Consider the following 12,607-nt stretch of genomic DNA (forward strand, 5'->3'; position numbering starts at 1 on the left):
ATGAGGAGCATGAAACGGTCTGAAAAATTGGAGGAGCATGAAGCGGTGTTCAAAAACTTGAAGAGTCTGAAAAGGTGTGAAATATATGAAGATATTCAAAAGGTGTCAAAAATATGAGGAGCATGAAACGGTCTGAAAATTAGGAGGAGCATGAAGCGGTGTTCAAAAACATGAAGAGCCAGAAAAGGTGTGAAAAATTTGAAGAGCTTTAAAAGGTGTGAAATACATGAGGAGGATGAAACGGTCTGAAAAAAAGGAGGAGCATGAAGCGGTGTTCAAAAACTTGAAGAGTCTGAAAAGGTGTGAAATATATGAAGAGCTTCAAAAGGTGTCAAAAATATGAGGAGCATGAAACGGTTGAATAATATGAAGAGTTTCAAAAGTTGTCAAAAATATGAGGAGCATGAAATGGTGTTTAAAATCCTGAAGAGCCTGAAACGGTGTTAAAAATATGAAGAGATTCAAAAGGTGTCAAAAATATGAGGAGCATGAAACGGTCTGAAAAATAGGAGGAGCATGAAGTGGTGTTCAAAAACATGAAGAGCCTTAAAAGTTGTGAAAAATATGAAGAGCTTTAAAGGTGTGCAAATTATGAGGAGCATGAAACCGTCTGAAAAATAGGAGGAGCATGACACGGTGTTGAAAAACATAAAGAGCCTTAAAATGTGTGAAAAATATGAAGTGCTTTAAAGGTGTGAAAAATATGAGGAGCATGAAACTGTCTGAAAAATACGAGGAGCATGAAGTGGTGTTGAAAAAGATGAAGAGCCTGAAAAGGTGTGAAAAATATGAAGAGCTTCAAAAGTTGTGAAAAATATGAGGAGCTTCAAAAAGTGTCAAAAATATGAGGAACCTGAAACGGTTTGAAAAATAAGAGGAGCATGAAGTGGTGTTGAAAAACATGAAGAGCCTGAAAAGGTGTGAAAAATATGAAGAGCTTCAAAAGGTGTGAAATACATGAGGAGCATGAAACTGTCTGAAAAATAGGAGCATGAAGCGGTGTTCAAAAACATGAAGAGCCTAAAAAGGTGTGAAAAATATGAAGAGCTTCCAAATTAGTCAAAAATATGAGGAGCATGAAACAGTTTGAAAAATAGGAGGAGCATGAAGCGGTGTTGAAAAACATGAAGTTTGTGAAACGTGTGATAAATATGAAGAGCCTGAAGAGGTGTGAAAAATATGAAGAGCTTCAGAAGGTGTCAAAAAAGAGATGAGCATGAAACGGTGTGAAAAATAGGAGGAGCATGAAGTGGTGTTAAGAATAATGAAGAGCCTAAAAAGGTGTGAAATATATGAAGAGCTTCAAAAGGTGTGAAAAATATGAGGAGCATTAAACGGTCTGAAAAACAGGAGGAGCATGAATCTGTGTTGAAAAACATGAAGAGCCTGAAAAGGTGTGAAAAATATGAAGAGCTTCAAAAGGTGTGAAATACATGGGGAACATTAAACGGTCTGAAAAATAGGAGGAGCATTAAGCGGTGTTCAAAAACTTGAAAAGCCTGAAAAGGTGTAAAAAATATGAAGAGCTTCAAAAGGTGTGAAAAATAGGAGGAGCATGAAACGGTTTGAAAAATAGGAGGAGCATGAAGCTGTGTTCAAAAACATGAAGAGCCTGAAAAGGTGTGAAAAATATGAAGAGATTCAAAAGGTGTGAAATGCATGAGAGCATGAACCGGTCTGAAAAAAAGGAGGAGCATGAATCATTGTTGAAAAACATGAAGAGCCTGAAAAGGTGTGAAAAATATGAAGAGCTTTAAAAAGTGTCAAATATATGACGAGTATGAAACGGTCTAAAAAATAGGAGGAGCATGAAGCAGCGTTCAAAACATGAAGAGCCTGAAAAGGTGTGAAAAATATGAAGAGCTTCAAAAGGTGTCAAAAATATGAGGAGCATGTAACAGTCTGAAAAATAGGAGGAGCATGAAGCGGTGTTGAAAAATATGAAGAGCGTGAAAACGTGTGATAAATATGAAGAGCTTCAAAAGGTGTGAAAAATATGAAGAGCTTCAAAAGGTGTCAAAAAAGAGATGAGCATGAAACGGTCTGAAAAATAGGAGGAGTATGAAGCGATGTTCAAAAACATGAAGAGCCTGAAAAGGTGTGAAAAATATGAAGAGCCTCAAAAGGTGTCAAAAATATGAGGAGCATGAAACGCTCTGAAATATAGGAGGAGCATGAAATGGTATTCAAAAACATGAAGAGCCTTAAAAGGTGTGAAAAATATGAAAAGCTCAAAAGGTGTCAAAAATATGAGGAGCATGAAACGGCCTGAAAAAAAGGAGGAGCATGAAATGGTCTGTAAAATAGGAGGAGCATGAATCGTTGTTGAAAACATGAAGAGCATGAAAAGGTGTGGAAAATATGAAGAGCTTTAAAAGGTGTCAAAAATAGGAGGAGAATGAAACTGTCTGAAAAAAAGGAGGAGGATGAAGCAGTGTTGAAAACGATGAAGAGTCTGAAAAGGTGTGAAAAATATGAAGAGCTACAAAAGGTCTCAAAAATATGAGGAGCATGATGCGGTCTGAAATATAGGAGGAGCATGAAGCCGTGTTCAAAAACATGAAGAGCCTGAAAAGGTGTGAAAAATATGAAGAGTTTCAAAAGATGTCAAAATATGAGGAGCATGAAACGGCCTGAAAAATAGGAGGATCATGCAGTGGTGTTCAAAAACATGAAGAGCCTGAAAAGGTGTGAAAAAAATGAAGATATTCAAAAGGTGTCAAAAATATGAGGAGCATGAAACGGTCTGAAAAATTGGAGGAGCATGAAGCGGTGTTCAAAAACTTGAAGAGTCTGAAAAGGTGTGAAATATATGAAGATATTCAAAAGGTGTCAAAAATATGAGGAGCATGAAACGGTCTGAAAATTAGGAGGAGCATGAAGCGGTGTTCAAAAACATGAAGAGCCAGAAAAGGTGTGAAAAATTTGAAGAGCTTTAAAAGGTGTGAAATACATGAGGAGGATGAAACGGTCTGAAAAAAAGGAGGAGCATGAAGCGGTGTTCAAAAACTTGAAGAGTCTGAAAAGGTGTGAAATATATGAAGAGCTTCAAAAGGTGTCAAAAATATGAGGAGCATGAAACGGTTGAAAAATATGAAGAGTTTCAAAAGTTGTCAAAAATATGAGGAGCATGAAATGGTGTTTAAATCCTGAAGAGCCTGAAACGGTGTTAAAAATATGAAGAGATTCAAAAGGTGTCAAAAATATGAGGAGCATGAAACGGTCTGAAAAATAGGAGGAGCATGTAGTGATGTTCAAAAACATGAAGAGCCTTAAAAGGTGTGAAAAATATGAAGAGCTTTAAAGTTGTGAAAATTATGAGGAGAATGAAACCGTCTGAAAAATAGCAGGAACATGACACGGTGTTGAAAAACATGAAGAGCCTTAAAATGTGTGAAAAATATGAAGAGCTTTAAAGGTGTGAAAAATATGAGGAGCATGAAACCGTCTGAAAAATAGGAGGAGCATGACACGGTGTTGAAAAACATGAAGATCATGAAAAGGTGTGAAAAATATGAAGAGATTCAAAAGCTGTCAAAAATATGAGGAGCCTGAAATGGTCTGAAGAATAGGAGGAGCATGAAACAGTGTTCAAAAACATGAAGAGCCTGAAAAGGTGTGAAAAATAGAAAGAGCTTCAAAATGTGACAAAAATATGAGGAGCATGAAACGGTCTGAAAAAGAGGAGGAGCATGAACCAGTGTTCAAAAACATGAAGAGCTTGAAAAGGTGTGAAATATAGGAAGAGCTTCAAAACGTGTCAAATATGAGGATAATGAAACGGTCTGAAAAATAAGAGGAGCATGCAGTGGTGTTCAAAAACATGAAGGGCCTGAAAAGGTGTGAAAAAAATGAAAATATTCAAATCTGTCAAAAATATGAGGAGCCTGAAAAGGTCTGAAAAATAGGAGGAGCATGAAGCGGTGTTCAAAAACTTGAAGAGCCTGAAAAGTTGTGAAAATATGAAGAGCTTCAAAAGGTGTCAAAAATATGAGGAGCATGAAACGACCTGAAAAATAGGAGGAGCATGAAAAAGTCTGAAAAATAGGAGGAGCATGAATCGTTGTTGAAAACATGAAGAGCATGAAAAGGTGTGAAAAATATGAAGAGCTTTAAAAGGTGTCAAAAATAGGAGGAGAATGAAACTGTCTGAAAAAAAGAAGGAGCAGGAAGCAGTGTTGAAAATGATGAAGAGTCTGAAAAGGTGTGAAAAATATGAAGAGCTTCAAATGGTCTCAAAAATATGAGGAGCATGAAACGGTCTGAAATATAGGAGGAGCACGAAGCCGTCTTCAAAAACATGAAGAGCCTGAAAAGGTGTGAAAAATATGAAGAGCTTCAAAAGATGTTAAAATATGAGGAGCATGAAACGGCCCAAAAAATAGGAGGAGCATGAAAAGGTCTGAAAAATCGGAAGAGCATGAATCGGTGTTGAAAATATGAAGAGCATGAAAAGGTGTGAAAAATATGAAGAGCTTCAAAATTTGTCAAAAATATGAGGAGCAAGAAACCGTCTGAATAATAGGAGGAACATGAAGTGGTGTTGAAAAACATGAAGAACGTGAAAAGTTGTGAAATATATAAAGAGCCTCAAAAGGTGTCTTAAATATGAGGAGCATGAAACGGTCTGAAAAATAGGAGGAGCATGAAACGGTGTTCAAAAACATGAAGAGCCTGAGAAGGTGTGAAAAATATGAAGAGGTTCAAAACGTGTCAAAAATATGAGGAGCTGGAAACGGTCTGAAAAATAGGAGGGGCATGAAGCGGTGTTGAAAAACATAAAGAGCCTGAAAAGGTGTGAAAAATATGAAGAGCTTCAAAAGGTGTGAAAAAAAGAAGGGCTTCAAAAGGTTCAAAAATGAGATGAGCTTGAAACGTTCTGAATATTAGGAGGAACATGAAGTGGTGTTGAAAAACATGAAGAGCCTGACAAGTTGTGAAAAATATGAAGAGCTTCAAAAGGTGTGAAATACATGAGGAGCATTAAACGGTCTGAAAAATAGGAGGATCATGAAGCGGTGTTCGAAAACATGAAGAGCCTGAAAAGGTGTGAAAAATATGAAGAGCTTCAAAAGTTGTGAAATACATGAGGAGCATGAAACGGTCTGAAATATAGGAGGAGCATGAAGCGGTGTTCAAAAACATGAAGAGCTTCAAAAGGTGTGAAAAATATGTGGAGCTTCAAAAGGTGTCAAAAATATGAGGAGCATGAAACGATCTGAAATATATGAGGAGCATGAAACGGTATTCAAAAATATGAAGAACCTGAAAACGTGTGAAAAACATGAAGAGCCTGAAAAGTTGTGAAAATTATGAAGAGCTTCAAAAGGTGTCAAAAACATGAGGAGCATGATACGGTCTGAGAAATATGAGGAGCATGAAACGGTGTTGAAATACATGAAAAGCCTGAAAACGTGTCAAAAATATGAAGATCTTCAAAAGGTGTGAAAAATATGAAGAGCTTCAAAAGGTGTGAAATGTATGAGGAGCATTAAACTGTCTGAGAATTAGGAGGAGCATGAAGAGGTGTGGAAAAACATGAAGAGCCTGAAAAGGTGTGAAAAATATGAAGAGCTTCAAAATGTGTCAAAAATATGAGGAACATGAAACGGTCTGAAATATAGGAGGAGCATGAAGTGGTGTTGAAAAACATGAAGAGCCTGAAGGTGTGGACAATATGAAGAGCTTCAAAAGGTGTCAAAAATATGAGGAGCATGAAACGGTCTGAAAAATAGGAAGAGCATGAAACGGTGTTCAAAAACATGAAGAGCCTAAAAGGTATGAAAAATATGAAGAGCTTCAAAAAGTGTGAAATACATGAGTAGCATGAAACGATCTGAAAACTAGGAGGAGCATGAAGCGGTGTTTAAATACATGAAGAGGCTGAAAAGTTGTGAAAAATATGAAGAGCTTCATAAAGTGTGAAACATATGAAGAGCTTCAAAAGGTGTCAAATATATGAGGAGCATGAAACGGTCTGAAAAACAGGAGGAGCATGAAGCGGTGTTTAAAAACATGAAGAGCCTGAAAACATGTGAAAAATATGAAGAGCATCCAAAGGTGTCAAAAATATGAGGAGCATGAAACGGTCTGAAATATAGGAGGAGGAAGAAGCGGTGTTGAAAAACATGAAGAGCCTGAAAAGGTGTTAAAAATATGAAGAGCTTCAAAAGGTGTCAAAAATAAGAGGAGCATGACCGGTCTGAAAATTAGGAGGAGCATGAGGCGGTCTGGAAAAACATGAAGAGCCTGAAAAGGTGTGAAAAATATGAAGAGATTCAAAGGATGTGAAATACAGGAGGAGCATTAAACGGTCTGAAAAATAGGATGAGCATGAAGCGTTGTTGCAAAACATGAAGAGCCTGAAAAGGTGTGAAAAATATGAAGAGCTTCAAAATGTTTCAAAAATATGAGGAGGAAGAACGGTCTGAAAAATAGGAGGAGCATGAAGCGGTGTTCAAAAACATGAAGAGCCTGAAAAGGTGTGAAAAATATGAAGAGCTTCAAAAGGTGTGAAAAATATGAAGAGCTTCAAAAGGTGTTAAAAAATGAGATGACCATGAAACGGTCTGAAAAATAGGAGGAGCATGAATCTGGGCTCAAAAACATGAAGAGCCTGAAAAGGTGTGAAAAATATGAAGAGCTTCAAAAGGTGTCAAAAATATGAGGAGCATGAAACGGTCTGAAAAATAGGAGGCTCATGAAACGGTGTTGAAAAACATGAAAAGCCTGAAAACGTGTCAAAAATATGATGAGCTTCAGGCTGGCGGGTAAAGCTGGGAGGTCCCTGTCGGGGGCGCCGGTTGGAGACATGATTGCAATGTGGGCCTTAGGATTTGAGCCAAAGAAAGAAGAAATTAAAAAGATGATAGCTGAAACTGACCAAGAAGGAATTTGCACCATTAATTTTGAAGAATTTTTTGCCATAATGAGTGTAAAAATGAGTGAAAAGGATGAAAAAGAAGAAATATTGAAGGCTTTCAAACTATTTGATGATGATGATACAGGAAGAATATCATTGAACAATATCAAGAGGGTTGCTAAGGAGCTAGGGGAAAATTTAACAGATGATGAACTTCAGGAAATGCTTGATGAGGCTGATCATGATGGGGATGGAGAAATAAACAAGGAAGAATTTTTGAAAATGATGCAAAAGACCACTCTTTATTAACACTGTCTTTTGTGCCTTTTGGAAAGTTGTTAACAAGTTTGTATTTGCTATAAGTTCCATAATAGCTGAATATATTCATTTTCAGTGTTTAAGTTTAGATACATAAACTGGTCTCTTGATGTCTAACCCATGTGAGAAGTTACATGTTGCTACCAATATGTTGTTAAATCTATAACATCAAGAAATAAAATGTAGTGACTTCCTTAAACTATGAATCTGAAGAACAGTACTAATTACAAGTGCTATTTTTAGAGCCCCAGGTTCTAAAACTTAGATTTTTTATTTAACTTATGGAAATTGGCCCCACATCATAAGCCAGCCATCACTTTCCCTATTATTTTCCTTTTGTGCAACGCTAAAAATGAACATTTGCTTTTTAACTGATTATTCAGATATGTAAAGTCTTAAATAAAACTGGCAGCATCAAAAGGTGTGAAAAATATGAAGAGCTTCAAAAGGTGTCAAAAATGAGATGAGCATGAAACTGTCTGAAAAATAGGAGGAGCATGAAACGGTCTTCAAAAACATGAAGAGTCTGAAGAGTTGTGAAATACATGAAGAGCTTCAAAAGGTGTGAAAAATATGAGGAGCATTAAACGGTCTGAAAATTAGGAGGAGCATGAAGCGGTGTTGAAAAACATGAAGAGTCTGAAAAGGTGTGAAAAATATGAAGAGCTTCAAAAGTTGTCAAAATATGAGGAGCATGAAACGGTCTGAAAAATAGGAGGAGGAAGAAGCGGTGTTGAAAAACATGAAGAGCTTGAAAAGGTGTTAAAAATATGAAGAGCTTCAAAAGGTGTGAAAAATATGAGGAGCATGAAACGGTCTGACAAATAGGAGTAGCATGAAGCGGTGTTGAAAAACATGAAGAGCCTGAAAAGGTGTGAATAATATGAAGAGCTTGAAAAGATGTGAAATACATGAGGTGCATTAAACGGTCTGAAAAATAGGAGGAGCATGAAACGGTGTTCAAAAACACAAAGAGCCTGAAAAGGTGTGAATATTATGAAGAGCTTCAAAAGGTGTGAAAAATATGAGGAGCATGAAACGGTCTGAAAAATAGGAGGATCATGAAGCGGTGTTGAAAAACATGAAGAGCCTGAAAACGTGTGAAAAATATGAAGAACATCAAAAGGTGTCAAAAATATGAGGAGCATGAAACGGTGGGCAAAAACATGAAGAGCCTGAAAACGTGTGCAAAATATGAAGAGCCTGAATAGATATGAAAATAATGAAGAGCTTCAAAAGGTGTTAAAAATATGAGGAGCATGAAACGGTCTGAAAAATAGGAGGAGCATGAAGTGGTGTTGAAAACATGAAGAGCCTGAAAAGGTGTGAGAAATAAGAAGAGCTTCAAAAGGTGTCAAAAATATAAGCTGCATGAAACGGTCTGCAAAAAAGGAGGAGCATGAAGTGGTGTTGAAAAACATGAAGAGCTTCAAAAGGTGTGACAAATATGAAGAGCTTCAAAAGGTGTCAAAAATATGAGGAGCATGAAACGGTCTGAAAAATAGGAGAAGCATGAAGCGGTGTTCAAAAACATGAAGAGCCTGAAGAGGTGTGAAAAATATGAAGAGCTTCAAAAGGTGTCAAAAAAATGAGAAGCATTTAACGGTCTGAAAAATAGGAGGAGCATGAAACGGTGTTCAAAAATATGAAAGGCCTGAAAAGGTGTGTAAAATATGAACAGCCTCAAAAAGTGTCAAAAATATGAGGAGTATGAAACGTTCTGAAAAATAGCAGGAGCATGAAGCGTTGCTGAAAAACATGAAGAGCCGGAAAAAGTGTGAAAAATAAGAAGAGCTTCAAAAACGTAAAAAATATGAAGAGCTTCAAAAGGTGTGAAAAATATGAAGAGCTTCAAAAGGTGTAAAAAATGAGATGAGCATGAAACGGTCTGAAAAATAGGAGGATCATGAAACGGTCTCAAAAATAGGAGGAGCATGAAGCAGTGTTCAAAAACATGAAGAGCCTGAAAAGGTGTGAAAAACATGAAGACCTTCAAAGGTGTGAAAAATATGAAGAGCTTCAAAAGTTGTGAAAAATTAGATGAGCATGAAACGGTGTTCAAAAACATGAAGAGCCTGAAAAGGTGTGAAAAACATGAAGACCTCCAAAGGTGTGAAAAATATGAAGAGCTTCAAAAGTTGTGAAAAATTAGATGAGCATGAAACGGTCTGAAAAATAGGAGGAGCATGAAACGGTGTTCAAAAACATGAATAGCCTGAAAAGGTGTGAAATACATGAAGACCTTCAAGGTGTGAAATATATGAAGAGCTTCAAAAGGTGTGAAAAATATGAAGAGTTTCAAAATGTGTCAAAAATATGAGGAGCATGAAGCGGTCTGAAAAATAGGAGGAGCAAGTTGTGGTGTTGAAAAACATGAAGAGCCTGAAAATGTGTGAAATATATGAAGAGCTTCAAAAGGTGTCAAAAATGAGATGAGCATGAAACGGTCTGAAAAATAGAAGAATCATGAAACGGTCTCAAAAATAGGAGGAGCATGAAGTGGTGTTCAAAAACATGAAGAGCCTGAAAAGGTGTGAAAAACATGAAGACCTTCAAAGGTGTGAAAAATATGAAGAGCTTCAAAAGTTGTGAAAAATTAGATGAGCATGAAACGGTCTGAAAAATAGGAGGAGCATGAAACGGTGTTCAAAAACATGAAGAGCCTGAAAAGGTGTGAAAAACATGAAGACCTCCAAAGGTGTGAAAAATATGAAGAGCTTCAAAAGTTGTGAAAAATTAGATGAGCATGAAACGGTCTGAAAAATAGGAGGAGCATGAAACGGTGTTCAAAAACATGAAGAGCCTGAAAAGGTGTGAAATACATGAAGACCTTCAAGGTGTGAAATATATGAAGAGCTTCAAAAGGTGTGAAAAATATGAAGAGTTTCAAAATGTGTCAAAAATATGAGGAGCATGAAGCGGTCTGAAAAATAGGAGGAGCAAGTTGTGGTGTTGAAAAACATGAAGAGCCTGAAAAGGTGTGAACAATATGAAGAGCTTCAAAAGGTGTCAAAAATATGAGGAACATCAAACGGTCCGAAAAATATGAAGAGCATGAAATGCTGTTCAAAAACATGAAGAGCCTAAAATGTGTGAAAAATATGAAGAGCTTCAAAATGTGGGAAATACATGAGGACCATGAAACGGTCTGAAAAATAGGAGGAGCATGAAGCGGTGTTGAAAAAATGAAGAGTCTGAAAAGGTGTGAAAAATATGAAGAGCTTCAAAAGGTGTCAAAAATATGAGGAGCATGAAACGGTCTGAAAAATAGGAGGAGCATGAAGCGGTGTTGAAAATCATGAAGAGCCTGAAAAGGTGTGAAAAATATGAAGAGCTTCGAAAGGTGTCAAAAATATGAGGAGCATGAAACGGTCTGAAAAATAGGAGGAGCATGAAACGGTGTTCAAAAACATGAAGAGCCTGAAAAGGTGTGAAAAATATGAAGAGCTTCAAAAGGTGTCAAAAATATGAGGAGCATGAAGCGGTCCGAAAAATAGGAGGAGCATGAAGCGGTTTTGAATAACATGAAGAGCCTGAAAAGGTGTGAAAAACATGAAGAGCCAGAAAACGTGTGAAAAATATGAAGAGCTTCAAAAGGTGTCAAAAATGAGATGAGCATGAAACGGTCTGAAAAATAGGAGGAGCATGAAGCGGTGTTGAAAAACATGAAGAGCCTGAAAAGGTGTGAAAATATGAAGAGCTTCAAAAGGTGTCAAAAATATGAGGAGCATGAAACGGTCTGAAAAATAGGAGGAGCATGAAGCTGTGTTTCATAACATGAAGAGGCTGAAAAGGTGTGAAAAACATGAAGACCTTCAAAGGTGTGAAAAATATGAAGAGCTTCAAAAGTTTTCAAAAATTAGATATGCGTGAAACGGTCTGAAAAATAGGAGGAGCATGAGGTTGTTTTCAAAAACATGAAGAGCCTGAAAAGGTGTGAAAAATATGAAGAGCTTCAAAAGTTTTCAAAAATTAGATGAGCGTGAAACGGTCTGAAAAATAGGAGGAGCATGAGGTTGTTTTGAAAAACATGAAGAGCCTGAAAAGGTGTGAAATATATGAAGAGATGCAAAAGGTGTGAAAAATATGAAGAGCTTCATGATGTGTCAAAAATATGAGGAGCATGAAGCGGTCCGAAAAATAGGAGGAGCATGAAGCGGTTTTGAAAAACATGAAGAGCCTGAAAAGGTGTTAAAAATATGAAGAGCTTCAAAAGGTGTGAAAAATATGAAGAGTTTCAAAATGTGTTAAAAATATGAGGAGCATGAAGCGATCTGAAAAATAGGAGGAGCATGAAGTGGTGTTGAAAAACATTAAGAGCCTGAAAAGGTGTGAAATATATGAAGAGCTTTAAAAGGTGTCAAAAATATGAGGGTATGAAACGGTCTGAAAAATAGTAGGAGCATGAAGCGGTGTTGAAAAACTTGAAGAGCCTGAATAGGTATGAAAAATATGAAGAGCTTCAAAATGTGTGAAATACATGAGTAGCATGAAACGATCTGAAAACTAGGAGGAGCATGAAGCGGTGTTGAAATACATGAAGAGGCTGAAAAGGTGTGAAAAATATGAAGAGCTTCAAAAGGTTTGAAATACATGAGGAGGTTGAAACGGTCTGAAATCTGGAGGAGCATGAAGCGGTGTTGAAAAACAAGAAGAGCCTGAAAAGGTGTTAAAAATATGAAGAGCTTCAAAAGGTGTGAAAAATATGAAGAGTTTCAAAATGTGTTAAAAATATGAGGAGCATGAAGCGATCTGAAAAATAGGAGGAGCATGAAGTGGTGTTGAAAAATATTAAGAGCCTGAAAAGGTGTGAAATATATGAAGAGCTTTAAAAGGTGTCAAAAATATGAGGGTATGAAACGGTCTGAAAAATAGTAGGAGCATGAAGCGGTGTTGAAAATCTTGAAGAGCCTGAATAGGTATGAAAAATATGAAGAGCTTCAAAATGTGTGAAATACATGAGTAGCATGAAACGATCTGAAAACTAGGAGGAGCATGAAGCGGTGTTGAAATACATGAAGAGGCTGAAAAGGTGTGAAAAATATGAAGAGCTTCAAAAGGTTTGAAATACATGAGGAGGTTGAAACGGTCTGAAAACTGGAGGAGCATGAAGCGGTGTTGAAAAACAAGAAGAGCCTGAAAAGGAGTGAAAAATATGAAGAGCTTCAAAAGGTGAGAAAAACATGAAGAGCTTCAAAAGGTGTGAAAAATGAGATGAGCATGAAACAGTCTGAAAAATAGGAGGAGCATGAAGTGGTGTTGAAAAAAATCAGGAGTCTGAAAAGGTGTGAAAAATATGAAGAGCTTCGAAAGTGTCAAAAATATTAGGAGCATGAAACGGTCTGAAAAATAGAAGGAGCATGAAGCGGTGTTCAAAAACATGAAGAGCCTGAAAAGGTGTGAAAAATATGAAGAGCTTCAAAAGGT

Source organism: Dama dama, unplaced genomic scaffold (genome assembly GCF_033118175.1).
Source record: "Dama dama isolate Ldn47 unplaced genomic scaffold, ASM3311817v1 ptg000080l, whole genome shotgun sequence".
In the NCBI taxonomy this organism is placed as follows: domain Eukaryota; kingdom Metazoa; phylum Chordata; class Mammalia; order Artiodactyla; family Cervidae; genus Dama; species Dama dama.